Raw genomic sequence first — 17918 nt, 5'->3', positions numbered from 1 at the left:
GGTGCAAAATAACCTCAGGAGAAACACCCGGCAGAGGCTGGACAATGGAAGATTCCAGCCTTACCTTATGCACCTTTTTCTTCCCAGATGGCTGACCCTCAGGGCAAGAACTTCCATCCATAGTACCTGCAGCAAGAAGCTTAAGTTGCTGGTTCTCAAGGTACAAGCAAAGGGAAGAAAGCCTACTATGAAGAGTTTTGGGAATAAGTGCCTGACAAATTGAACAAGATGTATGGTTGTGAGCAGCACCAAGGCAAAAAAGACACTTATCATGATGGTCTTTATTGGAAATCAATCTCCTACACTGGCATTTACCCTTCCTGGATGACATTAACTCCAAACAGCACTAAATAAACAATAAAGTAACCAAAAACCCAACTGGGTACTATTTTGCAACTGTGAGGACTGCAGCAAACAGGAGTAAGCACAGAAAAACCAATAAATAGAAAAAAAGTAAAAAAAACAAACAAAAAAAAAAATGGATGTATGGAACAGACCATTGGTTAAAACAGCATTCAAACTAGCATCAAAAAAGTTCTGAGGATGGTACGCCTGAATGTCACCTTTATGCCCTACCTTACGCAAAGAGTAAGTAGGTGATGTTCAGCGTGCCTTAAAGCAAAGAAATTCTTTTGTAAACTAGGCAGATGGAAGGCTTCATGGCAGGGAATCCCATCAGTAAGGAATACTGCATCGGTGAATGTAAGGACATACATCTATTACCATCCTACACCTGAACAAGCACAAAAGCTTTTGTATATTTATTTCCCCCAGGCAACAGCATTGCCTTTTTTGAAGACATCATTCAATGACTTCCCATTAATGTTAATAAACTATTATACTTGGGGATGCAATAATTGACTGTTTACTTGTAAAGAGTGACTCCCCTACCCTCTCTGGAAACCTATTCAGTTTCTCTCAAGTCATCACCTCACCCACTAGAATCAGCAAACACAGCAACAGGCACTCACTGCTAGACTGGATCCTTACCACCTCACCTTAAAATATAAACACCTTTGGCTGACTGTGAGATAACATCAGTGCCCATCTTCTCACAATCATCACAAGACAAACTAATCACATCCTCAAACATACAGTAACAAAGTATGTAGACTCTTATCTTTTAACAAAGACAGTTTTATAAACTACCTCTCCCAATACAACTGGAATACTCCAAAAACCTACCACTAGAAGATGCTGTTAAACATTTCAATAACACATCCCTTAACATACTAAATGAGTTAGCTCCCATAAGAACAAAAAGAACCAAAAGCAATCCTTCTCCATGGCTCAACAAAGAACAGTTCATGCTAAATATGGGCAAAGCCTGGAAGTTACGGAGTAAAAGTGGCAAACTTTTAGACAACTTAGAAATTGATGTAAACAACAGGTCAAACTAGTCAAAACTGCATTCTTTCACTCACTTCAAGGCAAATATGACCACAATCCCAAGGAATTCTGTACAACCATAAAAACATCTACTATTCCCTGGTCAAATTCCCAGCCCATCTCCTACCACAAACAATGACAAAGACCCCATAGCCACCCAATTCAATGTACACTTCTTTTCAATCTGTCCTCTATCTACTAGGATCTAAGTCTCCCTCCAATCTCTCTATCCCCACCAACAATACTCACAATAGCCCTCTGTTTTCTTTGCACCACATATCTACTTCAACTATCAGAAATCACCTTCAAACACTGAATCACTGTACCAGCTCTTGACAAACTCCCACCCAAATACCTTAAGTTAGCTGCTGATATCCTGGCATGCCCCATCTCAAAACTACTAAATCAATCTGTCACAGAAAACGATGTACCCACTATATGGAAAAAAATCCCATATTATACCACTTCACAAAGGTGGACCAGCCGCAGACCTCTCCAACTACTGCCCCATTGCAGTTCTCTCCCCTCTGTCCAAAATCATAGAAATATGCATACACTCACAACTCCTAACCCTTCTCATAAACAACAAATGGCTCTCCCCCACACAACATGGCTTTCAACCACATCACAGCACAACAGCTCTTCTTAGTTTCATGGATACCATAAATGCCAGCAGAAATAATAGCAACCTAATATCCTTTCTTTTCCTGGATCTGTTAAAAGCATTTAATATGGTATCCCACCAACTCCTAATCAGCGAACTATCCTCCCTATCACTATCTCATTCAGCTCTTACTTGGTTCCCTAGCAAATTCTCCAACAGACAACAGGCCATAAAATGGAACTGGGCCCTATCCCCCTTCTTCCGTGTTTCTGTCGGTGTACCACATGGATTAATTCTAGGCCCAGTACTTTTCAGTATTTTCACAAATGAACTGAACAAAGCCAGTAAACCTGCCACCTTAGTACAGAGTGCCAATGATGCATCATCTACTCAGCCTCAACCCTTCCACTACTTCAGCAAATGAAGCAAGACTCATTTACTTCCATACAATCGAGGCCAAAGGCTCATATCATAAATACCAAAAAAAACCCGCCAAAATGAATGCTTTTAAAACCCAGATCTCTTTCAACGACCAGTGCACTCTTTAATATTACCTCAATAAACACCAACATCATAGAAAATGCAACAATACCAAACTACTAGGCATTGTAATCGACAATAACATAAAATGTGATCTGCATATCACCCTGGCCATCAAGAAAACTCACCAAAAACTGAGCTTCCTCTACCAAAATAAAAACACTACCTCACAAACTTCTCAAGAAAATCCTTAGCATCATCCTACCTTCTTCCCTCCCTTCTTTATGCATCACCCACAGTAACCAACATTCAGACCACCCTACTAAATAAATTAGAGACAGCTTTAACAAAATAGCCAAGTTTGCAGCTAATGCACCCTGCTGTAGACACCACTGCTTAACACTAAAGAAACTCAATTGGCTATATCCACCTAGCCACCTTACAGTCACTCAAATTGAAATTGCCCACAAAATAATAAACAAACCACATATGTACTTCTGTATAAAACATTTTCAATACTCCCCACCATGTTGCCTTCACTTAGGTAATCATATGCTACTAATAACTTTCAAATCCCATTATACAACTGGAGACTCGCTATCCTTGTCATATGCCACTAGACAATGAATCTCCCTGCCTATCCCACTAAAAGAGGACAGCTGTGCATCTAGGTTTAAGCACAACCTAAAATATTACCTAAATTCCTCCTGGCTCTGTTCTTGTTCACACCCTAACTTTCTCTGTCTCTCTCTCTCTCTTTCTCAGATTTCTAGACTACCAACTCTCCTATCTCATACTGTAAATAATGTAAATAAATCATATCCAGATTTATAATTTTATACTGCTTTTCATCACTCCTATGTAAATTAAATTTGTATATTTCTATATATGTAAATGCAATATGTTTATTATTGTATTACACTCCTACATAAATTAAATTGTATTAACCACTGTCTTCACTGTATTACCCATTGCCTGATTCTAAAACACAATTTCTACTGTTAAGAAACTTAAATTCTTTTTTCTCTCTATTTTTTTTTTCAATTTTTGTAACTTTAATGGACCTTTTCTCTGTGGCCCTCCATTAAAAATGGGCTTAAGTGCCTAGTCAGGCCATCCAGGTAAATAAAAAGCAATAAATATGACAAGCTTTTCATGTGCTTTGCCAGACATGGAATTATTTATTTATTTATTTATTTATTTATTTATTTATTTATTTATATTTGTTGACCGGGAGTGTCCGACTGGATGTAGGTCTATTTTCAGTGGAGGCCCGGGGAGAAAAGCTCCACAGTTAAAATAAACAGACAGTAGTTACATTGGATTACATAGCGATTAACAATTTACATAGCAATTACTTACAACATATTTACAGATGAAGAACATAGTACATCAGTAGACAACTAGAATCTTTATCTGTGAAGTACATAACAGACATTAACAAATGTTACAAGAAGAAGTTCCTGCTGTATAATAAGTACTGGCTTATGAGCATCTGAACTTGCTAAAATCAAAGTAGTTAGTGGAGTGGAAAGAAAGGTAGTGGTTGGATGGGGAGGGTGATATTAGAATGGGAGTTGCAAGGGCATAGCCAGCATGTTTTTAGGTGTGCTTTTAGTAAAGTTTTGAAGTAGGTGCATGATGTTACGGAGGTAATTGTGGGTGGGAGGGAGTTCCATAATTTGGCTATGGTGCAAGAGAATAGTGCTTCACCAGCAGAGTTATTGGCTTTAGTGATCTGCAAGTGATTTTTGTTGCTGGATCTTAATGGTCTGGTGGTGCGATAGGGTTGGAGTAGATTCTGGAGGGATGGGACATTTAGTGGATGATTTACTAGTTTGTGGGTGAGTGAGAGTTGATACCATTGAAGGAGGTGAGGGAGTTCAAGCCAGCCCAGTTCAGCAAGTGAAAGACAGTGGTGACTACAGTAGGATGCCCCTGTGGCGAATTTGGCAATTTTGTTGTAGCAGGTCTCTAGCTTGTTTAGATCGCATTGCCTTAGGTTGGTATATATTGGACAGGCATAAAGTAGGGTGGAGAGAAGGTGGGAATTTGCTATTGAAATCTTTGCTGCTTTGGTGAGAAGTTGCTTATTTCTGTATAGTGCTCCTAGTTTTTTGTGGACTCTTTTTATGGTCAAGGATATGTGAATGTCAAATTTTAGTTTATTGTCTATTTCCACTCCTAGCAATTTGGTGTGTTCAGTTGGGTATATAGTGGTGTTGTCTTTTGCTGTGATGTTAAAGTGAGAGTTGTTTTGAGTATGTTTGGTGGGTTGAAAGATGAGTAGTTTAGTTTTGTTTGGGTTGAGTATTAATTGGGCATCGGATAACCAAGTTTCAACAGAGGAAAAGGCTTCCTGTGTGACTTTTTGCAGTTTGGGTAGGGACTGGGCTGAGCAGATGATGTTTGAGTCATCTGCGTATTGTATGAGTGTGCCATGTTTGGTGGCAGAGGCTAGATTATTGGTGAAAACACAGAAGAGTAGGGGTCTAAGGATGGATCCTTGGGGAACCCCTATGGAGACAGGTAGTTGGGGAGATATGTCATTCTGCCATACAATGGATTGTTGGTGGTCAGACAGGTAACTCTGAAACCAGTTGGTGACTGATTGTGAGAAGGATAGGTTATTGAGGACAGAGATAAGTTGTTTGTGTGGGACCATGTCAAATGTTTTAGATACGTCTAGGAAAGTAGCAGAGGAGAGATAGCCATTGTTTTTATGCTGAAGGATAGTGTTAGTAATGGAGAGTAAGGCAGTGGTGGTGCTATGGTTTGGTTGGAAACCATGCTGAGTACTGGAAAGGAGGTTGTTAGTAAGGAGGTATTCTGAGACCTGAGAGTGTATGCATCTCTCTAGTATTTTGGAGAGTGGAGAGAGAATAGCTATGGGGCAGTAATTGGTTAGTTCTGTGGAGGGTCCGCCTTTGTGGAGGGGAATTATATGTGAGGGAATGTAACTTTCTGACAGAGATCGGTTAATCAAGATGGATAACTGGGTAGGCCAGAGCATCTGTTGTGATTTGTAGGTATTCACTTGGGAGGTTGTCTGCTGCTAATCTGGTGGGCTTAAGTTTAGTTAAGAGTTTTTTATGTTGGAGGTAGGTACAGGATAAAAAGAGAAGGCAGTGGGGAGATTACTAGTTGAAGGTGTGGATTGGAGGTGAGGGGGGTTGTGTTGTTTAGCTAGTGATAGTATGGTTTGTGTGAAGTGTGTGTTGAATGAGGTAGCAATATTTTCTGAGGAGTGAGGGATAATAGGAGGAGGGGTACTGACTTTACCTGGTTGGAGGATGGAGTTTATGGAGGACCAGAATTGTTTGGGGCTGTGTTGAGAGGAGTCTAGGGCAGACTGGTAGTATTGGAATTTGTCCTGTTTTATTAGCTTTTTGACTCTATTGCGTAGTTCTAGGAATTTCTGTCTAGTTGAGGGGGTTTTGTTTTTGCGCCAGTGCTCCCAGCCTTTATCCCTGTTTTTCATTTCTGACTTAGTGGTTTTCTGTAGCCATGGGGAGGGTTGTGCTTTGATTCTGGAAAGTCTTATGGGGGCATGGTAATTAAGCATGCTCAGGAAGGTAGTATTAAAAAATTCAACTGCGTCATCAAGACTGAGGTACTTTAGATGATGCCAGTTACATTCTTTGAGGGATGAGACGAATGTGAGTGGGTTAAAGTTTAGTTTTTTACGTATTTGATGGTAGATGACAGGTTTAGCGTGGTATAGGTATTTTTTGAGTAGGAATGTTGGGGAGTGATCACTGAGGCTATCTGATAAGCAGCATGTTATATATGACTGGGGGTTCTTACTGACTAGTATCCAGTCCAGGGTAGTGTGCTTGCTGGAGTTTTTATTTATCCTGGTTGGCGTCTGGACTAGTTGGGTGAAGCCATGAAGGTTTACATGATGGGTTGGATGGTTGCCAGAACAGGATTGCCAGTCAATATTGAAATCACCTAAAATGATAGTTTCTTGGGGGAGATGGTGGGTAGACCAACTGAGGAGGTTTTCTAGTGGAGAGATGTTTTGGCCAGGTGGGAAGTAGCATCCAATTATGTTGATGGTTTTGGTTTATTTTGAGGTTGGTATATATTATTTCTTCATTGCCTATTTGTGGAGCTGATGATTTTAAGATCTAGATGTTTAGATGCTGTTTAAATATTATAGCTACACCGCCTCCTTTCTTGTTTAGCCAGTCTACTCTTAGTATGCCATAACCTGTAGGGAGTATTTGCTCACTGGTAATGTGAGGTTTTAGCCAGGTTTCTGTCAGGATGACTATATCTGGGGAGTACAAGTCTATGGTGGCATGGAGTTCATGGACTTTGTTGGATATACTTCTAATATTTAGGCTTAGTAGAAGGAAGTCACTTGGCTTTCTATTGGCTGTAATATGGGAGAAGTTGTGGTTTCTAGTCTGATGAGGACTGGGGTTAGAGATGGTAGGGCCAGGGTTGGGGTGGATATCTCCACTTAGGGCTAGTTTAGATATGCATGAGGTTATTAGTTTTCTCAGTTTTTGAATGTGTTTGTTTATAAGGGAAACTTTATGATTGTGCCCTGTGGGTAATAGGTATGATGGGAGGGTTACTGTGTTAAGTTGTAGGGATGCTTTATGTTTGAGTAATATAATTGGTAGAATATGTGGGGGGTGCATAGGGATGTTTCTTGAGTTGGTGGGAGGGGAGCTGAGTGAGGGTGAGACATGAGTGGTGGTGTGAGTAGTAGTAGTAGTACAATTAACCTCTTTTACAATGCATTTCATGCTTTCATGTCTCATATAGGACTTTTTATTGCCAGTTTGGTTCAAGACTTAAATAATGAGAGTAGGTTCTACAGCAGTTAACAAAATAATCTCCCCTGTAAACATTCATTCATCTTCTGGTACTTATTTATCATATTCAGGGTTATAGGCAGGGGTGGCTCGTGCTATAGGACTGCGAAACTGCAGCCCTCCCACCTGTAAAATGGGCCCCCCACCTGTGCATAAAATAAAGTCCCCAGTCCCCCGTAGAACATATAAAAATAAAAAAAATATCTCGGACTCCGCGCATGCCTCCTTAGTTAGGCAGACCAGAACTCCAAGCACACATGCTTAGACATTTTTGAGCTCCAGACTGCTCAGTTAGGCAGTCCGGATAGGGAAGAGAGTAAACTCCACCCTTCCAACCCAGAGATCTGTGAGGTGACCACCACACAAACCCCAACCTAGAGATCTGTGCAGTGATGACCGCACAAACCAGAAGGTCACCAGACTGCATCATCCGCAGTCTGGACCACTACACATCTCGCAGGAGAGGTCACCAGACTGCATCACCCACAGTCTGGACCACTAGCAGGAGGCTCCAGCCTCCTCACATCTCGCAGGAGACTGAGACCAGTATGCATGGTCTAGAGCTGCAGGATCACACCAGTATGGAGGACTGAGTACAGTGTGGAGAGCAGGGAAACAGGATCTCTGGAGACGTGTGTGTGTGTGTGTGTGTGTGTGTGTGTGTGTGTGTGTGTGTGTGTGTGTGTAATGCCCCAGTTGCTTCATGGTGGTGGGTAGAGAATAAGGCTTGAACCCTGTACCTTGGGCCCAAGTGAAAAGAGCCTGAATTCCCTACCCACCACCATTTCTAAAACATCTGCAGATTTTTGCCTTATATTTATTCTGTTCCTCATAAAATCTGTGGTTTCTGTATTTTTGTTACTTAAAACAGAAAGAAGTGCAGTGGTAGCAGGGTTGCCTGACAGCTATGTGTTGTCTGGTTTGATTCTTGGCTGGGATGGCTTCTGTGTGGATTCTGCATGTCCTCCCTGTGTTTGTGGGGGTTTGCTCTGGTGTCCTCAGTGATATTTCTCCCTATTTTTTTTGGACTGTATTCCCCCATTATTGGCTTCTTCCAGGTTTTTTGTGCCAAGGTTGAGAGCTATGGTGATAACTGAACTCACTGAATATGTTTGGGGGCTGTATTCCCCCATTATTGGCTTTGTTCAGGTGTTTTGTGCTAAGATGTTGACAGCTATGGTGAGAACTGAATTCACTAAATGGTAGCCATTTAAGTTTCAGTCTTCCATTTTTTCATAGAAATAGATGATTTGGCATAGTGGTATGTTACTCTGGCTGTTTTGCCCAGGGACCTGGCTTCAATACTTGGCAGTGAAATGTATGTTGGTAACATAGCATTTTATTCTAGCAACTTTCCAACATTATACAAGCAATGTTTAAAATGTGTCCCTGGTTTTTGGGCTTTTGTCCTCCCCCAAATAAATTTTGCCTTTGTCCAGATTTCTTGTGCTGCAAAGTTCAGAGATACAGCTGAGTGTCGAGTAGATTTTACAAGGAGCTGAGAGCTGCTGGGGAACAAAAGTTTAGTGCTGCTTATGCCAAATCTGCTTGCATTGTAAATAGCACAACAGGTAGTCTACTTGCTTTTGATGCAGAAGGCTGTGGGTTCTACTCCCACAGTAGGTAGATCTATTGCTGATACTGTACTCTGTTTTAAAAAGGATGGATACTGCAGTCCTCTTTGGCGAAGATACCTAGTAACTATGAACCTGTTATCAGTTTTCCATCCATTCCCTATTGCAATATTACTAGCATTATAATTTTTTTAATGCAACATAAGCAATTTATTCCTCAAGGGCAACAGGCACTTTATTTGTAGATGAAACAATGACATATAAAGTTGTTTGCTAGCAGTAACCTCTTCATTAGTTAACAGATTTCTTTAATGTGGAATTATTTAGATGTCTTTTACTTCTTCAGAGATCATGCATATTTACTGATACTGGTAGACTGTTGAAATTTGAGTAGACTTTTATGATGGAAATGTTCTGAATTGGGCAGTTCAGCTGTACTGTATTGTAGAAGGAATATAATTTAATACAATCAGGAAGGTGTATCAAAGAGCATGTGTATGTTTCATGTTCAAGGGGCCTATGATTTGAAAACAGACCAAAATTAATGTTTATCTGCCACTGGCAAAATGTATTTTCTTTGAATGTGGGTTTCAATGCTGTTTCAATGAATGTGAGTTTCAAGGGCAGAGAAGTTTTAATGCTAAGTCTATTTTCATTGTGAGACTGCATTGCTTTGTTTAGCAGATATCTATTAGGGTTTATGCTGTAAAATGTAAAATAAAACTTTCAAATGAAATCCATATCATCGCAGAAGTAAAGCAGTATGCACATTAGAGTGTTTATGGCAAATGGGGCGATATAACCAAGGAATGCGACATTGGAATGGCTGCAGGGGGGACGCTCCATTTGACCATGATTTTGTGAGGGGGGGCAGCAAACTCAGACAGCCCCAGCTGAACTATACCTCTCAACTGTACAGATTTTTGCAGAATGAATAGATGTTTGCTTCTTATTTTTGGTTTGTTCCTCATAAAATTTGTGGTTTTCTGCCAAATCATTTAGGAATGAAGTCACTAAATAATGACAGACATTGAGTTTCAGACGTCATAACCTTCAGAAAAATGCATGCTAAAGCAAAACCTGTTATTCTATCAACTGTCTTTTTAGTACTGTTTGTATGTTCCCCCAATATGTTTGGCCATATCCAGATTTCCTGCATTAAGAGGTTGAGAGGTACATGCAAATAAATCGCTTTATAGAATTAGGAATATCCAAACCTCTCAACTGTCTCCAATTTTGGCTCAAAATGTTGCTCTCCCCCTAATAAATCCCTCTGCAAAATGGCAATTTTGGAAGAAAACTTGGAGGGTTTACAATTATAAATAACTGTAATGATCAGAGTTATAGATTACTTTTATTTCAGAAATGCATGTAGATGCTCTTATTTTGTCAGCTGCTCAAGTTAACAGTACTAATTTTAAAAAGGTGTCCCTTCTTTGACATGTTCCCAGCTGTATTGTGTGGCAATTTTATATTTTTACATAACATATTTGGTCTGTTTTTCATAAAATTGATGTTTTCTGGCAAATTAGGAGCAAATCATTAAAGATTGAAGTTAGAAAATAATGGCAGACATTTGAGTTTCAGATTTCATACCCTTCAAAAATTCATACTAATGCAATACCTACTACTATTCTATTATTTTTCTAAGTTTATAAGAGCAATATTTAAAAATTGTCTTTATTTTTGGTCCTGTGTCCCACTTCTATGTATGGCTTTGTCCAGATTTCTTGCTCTGAGGTTGAGAGGTATGAGTGTCAGAGCCATCACTGTCAGCCAGAGACATTTCAAACTGTGACCTACTTATTGCACTCCACTCCTCATTGTAGTGGCTCTGGATGTGTCCAAGCAAGGCAAGGAGCAGTTATGCAGTGTAAGTGTGCAGAGTATTCCCCCATCCAAGGTAGACCACAAGTATGACTGTGGCTTTTCATCTGTCCTTGATTTTGCAGAATGTTCTGGTTTTCTGTCATATTTTTATACTGTTGATGTATGCTTCTTATTATTCAGAAAATGCATGCTGTTGCAGTGCCCTGTTGCTCTGTATTAAAGTAGCAATGCTTTAATGACCATCAGGAAAACTTGTCGGAGATTGTAAGATGTAAGTAAGCTTTAATAAGCATACTGTTAAAGAATTACCAACATTGAAAGCCTTTTCATTGTTGCCATGCAGAGAATATTTACATAACTAGATAACGAATAAGCCTTAGGTATTGAAATGCATATGACAGTATTTATAATAAAAGACAGGATTACAGTGTTTTCAGAAGCTCATTACATTTGTTGGAGACTTGCAGTTATCTTTGCAGGCTTTACCCGTAAACTGAATAGAATGCCAATCTATCACGTGTAGTCTATAACTTGTGCAGTAATCCTTTAAGCAGTTTATCTTGAGCTTGTTTCTTGTTCACTGTTCATTTTTTACTTTGATCATGTGTTCTCCATGAAAAAAGTAGATAGTTGTTGTCAGACAGCAGGTCTTTTTTGGATAAGAAACATTTTTACAAGTAGGGGTATTACAGAGATTGCTACTTTCAGCATGTTGCTTGGTAATTTTATAAAGCTGAATATAAATTATAATTAGAACTGCAGTACAAGGAGAAGTGTTTTGAGCTGAGTGCTGCTTGTTTTTTTTATACTTGATTTTGACTGGCATTCCAGTAATGTATTTAAAAAGCAATTTATTTTTTCATGCCTCACAACCTTTGTGTTTCCATCTTGATATTAAGTAAGTTGTCATGTAGCCAATGCACTGAAATATTTTTTCTTCTACACTTCATTTTGTCTTGATCGGACTCTCATAATGACGGTTTGGCATGCAGGGCAGCGTATTTAATTAAAGTTCCAGTTGTTGTGGTTTTGAGCATAGCTCCACCCCTTTCTAGTTGGTCACACCCCTTCCCATTGGCCCCACCCATTCAGCTGTCTCTTGCAGCCCCCCTTTAATTTGAAGTCACCAGACGCCACTGGTTATAGGGGATCCAGAGACTATCTTGGACCTCATCAGCTTGACAGGATATCGTCTAATGCAAGGCTCGTGTTCATTCTCTGACTCACACACTTCATACACACATCTGTAGCCAGTTTGGAGAGCTTCCAATTCACTTACTGAATGTCTCTGGGATGATGGATGAAACCAGATCACCTTCCCAAAAAAAAAAAAATGCACACAGAAATAAGGAGGACCTGCAGAATCCAGATAGCAGACACCTCTGAAATCCACAATTTCTTACTTGTAGATGAAGCACCTCCTTCCATATATAGGTTGTATCATGTGACCTAAGAGTAAAGAATATGCCAGTTATTGACAAATATAAAATAGTTTTGAGTGTCAGTATGAGTGAACAGATTAAATGTTCTTTTGCTAGCATAATAAATGGTAAGTGCAGTGCAGTGGAATTCCAGCTCAGTGGGTCAGACAATAAAGGTACAGTTGCACCTGGTACTGACAGAGGGTTAATAATGACACAGCACAATATAGCCTGGTGCTACTTAGTGGCACCATTATTATTTAGAAGACAGGCTTCATAACTACTGAACTGTGGGACCTTCTCTGTTTGGGTCCCTCAGAGCTCGATTCTAGGGCACATTCATTTTATTCTGTCTCACTCATCAGTGACATCACCACCTTCCTTACGCAAGATAATTTAATGTTCGAAGCAGATGATGGAATCATTCACTGAAGTCGTCTTTCATTCCATTCTGTTAAATCTGCACTTCAAAAGGACTCTACGTTCATCTTTAATGTGCTTACTCAAAATAGCCTTACTCTCAGCATCTCTAAAACTGCAACAATCTTCTTTAGATCCCATCAGAACATACTATGGCCATTACCCTACTTATTGCAATCCCTGGAAAGGATGTTGTCTTCGTGGCTGAACAGTGGAAGTACTTTGGGCTAATATATTTCTTTATTTAAATATTGACATGTGTTTATTAGGAAGGGGCAATTGGGTATGAGACTTATTTTCAGTAGAGGCCCAGGGAGAAAACCTCCACAAAAATAATAATGATACAAAATATATGACTTTGCAGATATTACAGAATGGCGAAACAATGATTGATTATACAAAAAGACAGTGCGTTTACACATTTAATAGAATAATAAAATATAACATTTAAGTTAAGAAGTTAATGGTCTTAAAAATTTTGGGTAGTGACAGGGAGAGAATCCAGAAACTGATTAGGTATTAAGAAGGTGATGAAGGAGACATTGGTATTACACAGACGATGAAGAAGAGGCAAAGAAGATGGAGGAGGAGTTGTAGAGGAGGGTACAAAAGTTGTATGAGACAGGAGGGAATTGTGATAGGTGGAATAGAAATAGGGAGACAAAGGTAAGACAGAGGTGCAGCTTGCTTTGTACTGGTTTACAACTTTCTATTTCAAAAATCACATTGTCAAGGTAGTTGCTAAAGTTACTGCCTAAATAAAAACTTCCTAATACATACCAAAACACTTCATCAGAGATCAGAAAAACACTAAATAAAATTTATTCATCCTTGGACTTGAGCATGTGCTACCAATTACCACCCTACAATCCACCTACAATACAGTTAGGATTCAAACAGCAATAAGCAATATATGCAGATTCATTAACATCTCACAGAAATTAAAATGTCCTTGTTTTACTTTACAAAGTACTAACAAGCTACCAGTCACAACATGATCTGCCCTTTTCTTATCCTCCTTTACCTTTAAATTCCTAAAATGGAGTTTCTGGTCATCCCCGAAAAGCAAACTCCAAATCAGACCTCACTCTACTCTGTCAATAATCTGGACTATAAATATATATATATATATATATATATATATATATATATATATATATATATATATATATCTATATACATATATAAATATACTTTAATTTGACGACTATTTAGACAAGCTTCAGGCAAGAAGAGCCATGACAAAGTTTATTCCAACAAACTGGTATCTTCTCCCAGTGGAATTCAGACAGAATAGGGATTACACACAGCTCTGAAAAAAAAATAACAGAACACCAAAAAGCACATTGAAATTATTGTGTTATATAGACAAAGACCAGACCCCCTCAACTTCCTTACTATGTGCAATTTCACCAGTAATCACGCATCATTTGCCTCACTGGAAATGTAATTCATAAGGATTTCCCAACTATTGAGGGGCCTATAAATAGCCTATGATGCCACACTCAGCTGAGGGATTGAAAATAACTTAGTTCTTCATTATGTCATAACATCATGGGCAGTCAGGAGATTGTACATGCATTATTTATTTGGGTTTATGTTAAATCATCAAACATTTAAAAAAGTGAACGATGATTTATCAAACCCATGTAAGTGAAAGCTTACAATCTCAAACGCTTTGAACAGTGATTTTATTTTTCCAAGGGAAAAAAAAAATCGCTGTTCCACAAAACAAACAAAAAAATTTAAAACATTACATAAAGTGGGTGGCTGTGCCCCCCACACCCCCCTGCTTAAATATATCAACTCTGAGATTGCACTACAGTCACGAAAACAGCAAAGTAATGGAAGCGGCCAAGTGATTTCTTTCCCAGGGAAAGAATTTACGTATATGCCGTTTCGCTATTTTGTCTTTTCTTGCTTTCAAGTTCGATCAAGATGCATTTGAAAGAAATCGTCTTCAATCATTTAATAGGAATCCATTTATTAATGCACAATTTCTTATTACAACTTTTTTTACACAGCAGTTAATGTTCATTGTACTCCATCTTCATGTATGGCGCCATTTATTATCCCAGAAGTGGCTCAGTATTTAATTTTCTCAATACAAGCCCATATCCTATTGTACAATAATGGTTGGCACAATACACCTGTTACAGATTTCCTATACTACTTCTCATCTCTGCACATTTATAAACCCATCTTGAATTTACAGGCTCATGCATTGCATATTCAGTTCATCTGTTAGTTTTACCAATACAATTCACATGACCATCACAATGTAAATAAAAAAAAAAGAAGATAAGATCAAAAACTAAAAGGATGCAAATTTAATAATGTAAGGTAAGGAGTGAGTATTCCACCTGGTTTCTATTCTTTTACCGCTTACATCTTTGTAAATTCCTCTGCTTATTAAGGCCTACAAGCTATGTATTATGCCTAAGGTGAGCATCTTTCTGCTAAATTACATCATAAATGTTTCCACTGTACAAGCTACCTCATATAGGAACAGGAGTTCCCTTGTTTTCCATAGTCTAGTTACTACATTTTAGAAGCTAGTATTATTATTATCATCAACTCCTCTAACCTATTGGTATTTTCCCTATTGCCGATCCATAATAATTATCTTCTTTTACTAAAAACTTTCTCTTCTCCTCCCAGTTTATAAACCAATTGTTGCAATGCAGTTCTTAATTTATCTAATTTCCTATAGCTCCAGAGAATATGTAAAAAGTCTCCCTCTTATATTAAATCACATCTCCAACATATACCTCTATTGATGGGGAAAATCATTTTGCAATCTCTTTGGGCTGTAAAAGAACTAGTTGCAAAAATTGCCAAGCAAAGGTATGAATTTTGTTGATCCAAAAAAATTTTCCTGGCAACCACTGTATTATTTCCCATCCTCAAGGATATATCCTCACTTCTACCTCCGTTTACCAACTTTTTGAGCTCTGACATCTAAACTCCACAACTGCTCTGTCGTTTTGCAAACAGTCTAGTTATCTGTTTGTCATCATAAATCCTTCCCTCATTTCTTTTATGCACATAACCTGCTGGAGTCATGTTTCATATTTTTTTTCTTCTTCCAATTAGTATTTTCAGCTTTCCATTTTAACAAATAAAACTCTTTTTCCAGGCTCTGTGCAGTTAAATAATCAGCTATATTCTCTTCTTTACTTTAATTACCCCTTTTCAACCAGCTATTACCAATACCTCAGTTTAGGGTTTTATTTTTCCATCTCTGGGTCTTTGTTTTCCCATTGGCATATGCACTCCTCTTTTCTACGGGTAAGGCATGTGAATTCCAGTTAGCTCCAGACTTTACCTGTTTCTTGCTTCACTTTTACTTGAAGCAGATGTGTTAATTTATTTTACTCCCCCAGAATGCATCTAGCACTTTTACTAGAAGCAGATGTGTTAATTTCTTTTTCTCCCTCAGAATGCATCTAGAATACTTCCCCCCCCCCAAGCAGTTAGCTTTTTGCTTTAGCATCTCCTCTTAAATTACCTGGCAATTCACATTATTGCACTGTTATATCATCAAACACTGGACAGCCTGCAAGTATGCTGGTAAATCAGTGGTCCCTAATTAACCATTCATCTTCATCATTGTTATTTTTCCCATGCCAACCTGCTTTGAGCCGGGCCCCCCAAAGGAAAGTTAATTTCAATTTTTTTAACTGCTTTGAATATATCACAGTTTCAAAGGCTTGCCCCAGGTACAAGAGATATAGAAGCACATGTCAGTGCAACATGTGCATTTGCTGATCCAACTCTAGACCTAAATGTGAAATTGTTTTATCCTTTGTAGGACATTCTTCCATTCCATTGAGTCTTCTGTTTTTCCCTAAATATATATCTAAATATTTTATTTGCAGGGGGTCCATAAATTTACATATTTCTCTTGCAGCTTCCCTCCCATTGTATGTTAATCTTTAGGGCCTTTGTTTTATTCATATTTATCTTACAGTCAGTAAAGCTTCCAATGTTCTCTATTTGCCTAAAAACCTCCTGCAGCTCCTTCTTAGGTCTCTCAATGTAAATATATTGTCATCAGCATACAGTGCTATCTTTAGTTTTCTTCTATACTGTGTATCACTCTTTATCACTCAGTGCCTGATTTTCACTGCTAATGGTACCAGATAAGCTACAAACAAGAAGGATGAGAAAGGGCTCCTTTGTCTGGTTCCTATCCTCAACTGAAATTCTGTTGATTTACCAGCTCTAACTTTCTTGCATTCTTTGGACTATGAGCATATCCTTCCCAAAAGATCTACAAACCATGTCAGCAAAGCTATATCTCTCTACCCGACAAATAAGAATATCTTATTAGCATCTAGACTTACTTCTGTCACAGATTTCACTGTAGTTCTGCAACTTGTATAATCAGTTTAGGTAGAGCGTTGTCAACATTTTTTTCCACGGCAATTTCCAGACTTCTTCTGGCTGTCCATCCAGCCTCATGGACTTGCCTGATTATTGCCTCCAGACTGGCTTCTTAACCTCTTCTTAACTGATTTTCTTAGTTAATTCTCTGTGATTATTTTCACTTTTCTTTGGCAGGTTTAATTCTTGTAGCCTGGTATATGTCCACCCATCTAAGGCCTGTCATTTTCCTTGCCTTCTGTATAACTCCTCATAGCAGTCTTTAAACATTTTGAACACCTCATTCAGCTTTGTCACAGTGTCCCCCATTCATACATTCACCATATAGGTTATGGTTCTCCCCACTACCTGATGCTTTAATCTGGCTGTCGGGGCTCAGGGCTCTCACTCCCTGTGGTGACTTTGAGTAATATAAAGCCTCATGACCTCATTTTTCATCATTGTTTTCATTCTCTCTTCCCAGCCTTCCCAACTCTCTGTGCTTACTTCTTTCAGTTCTGTTCCTTTCTCCAGTAATTCCTGCATCCATTTTCTTTATTTCCCCTCTTTCAGCCTAAACACTGGAAAGTGACATGCAAATCCACAAGGCAAACTCAGCAATGATCACGAATATAGTATGGACCTTCAAACACCACTCCAAACTTTTGTAGAAGAAAACAAATGTATTACTATTACTACAGTAATAAATGTGTTTTCTTCTACAACGTTTGGAGTGATGTTTGAAGGTCCATACTATATTCATGGTCATTACTGGAAAGTGACATGTTGGAGAGCCTTCTGGATCTTGCCCATACATACCCTTACACTTAGAGTCAGTTATCAGGGCCACAGGAACTCCCACTACTAGATCCAAGTGTTCTTCTTTTATAAAGCCCTTATCTATGACTATCTGAAATAGTTTTCTCAATAATAAGAATAGTCTTTACACCCCCCCCCATTCTAACATTCTCCCAAATGTCTTTGAGTCCTAGGAGGTACA

This window comes from Protopterus annectens, chromosome 1.part0 (assembly GCF_019279795.1).
Source record: "Protopterus annectens isolate FY-2018-M chromosome 1.part0, PAN1.0, whole genome shotgun sequence".
Lineage (NCBI taxonomy): Eukaryota > Metazoa > Chordata > Ceratodontiformes > Protopteridae > Protopterus > Protopterus annectens.
Note: the sequence above shows the minus strand (reverse complement) of the source record.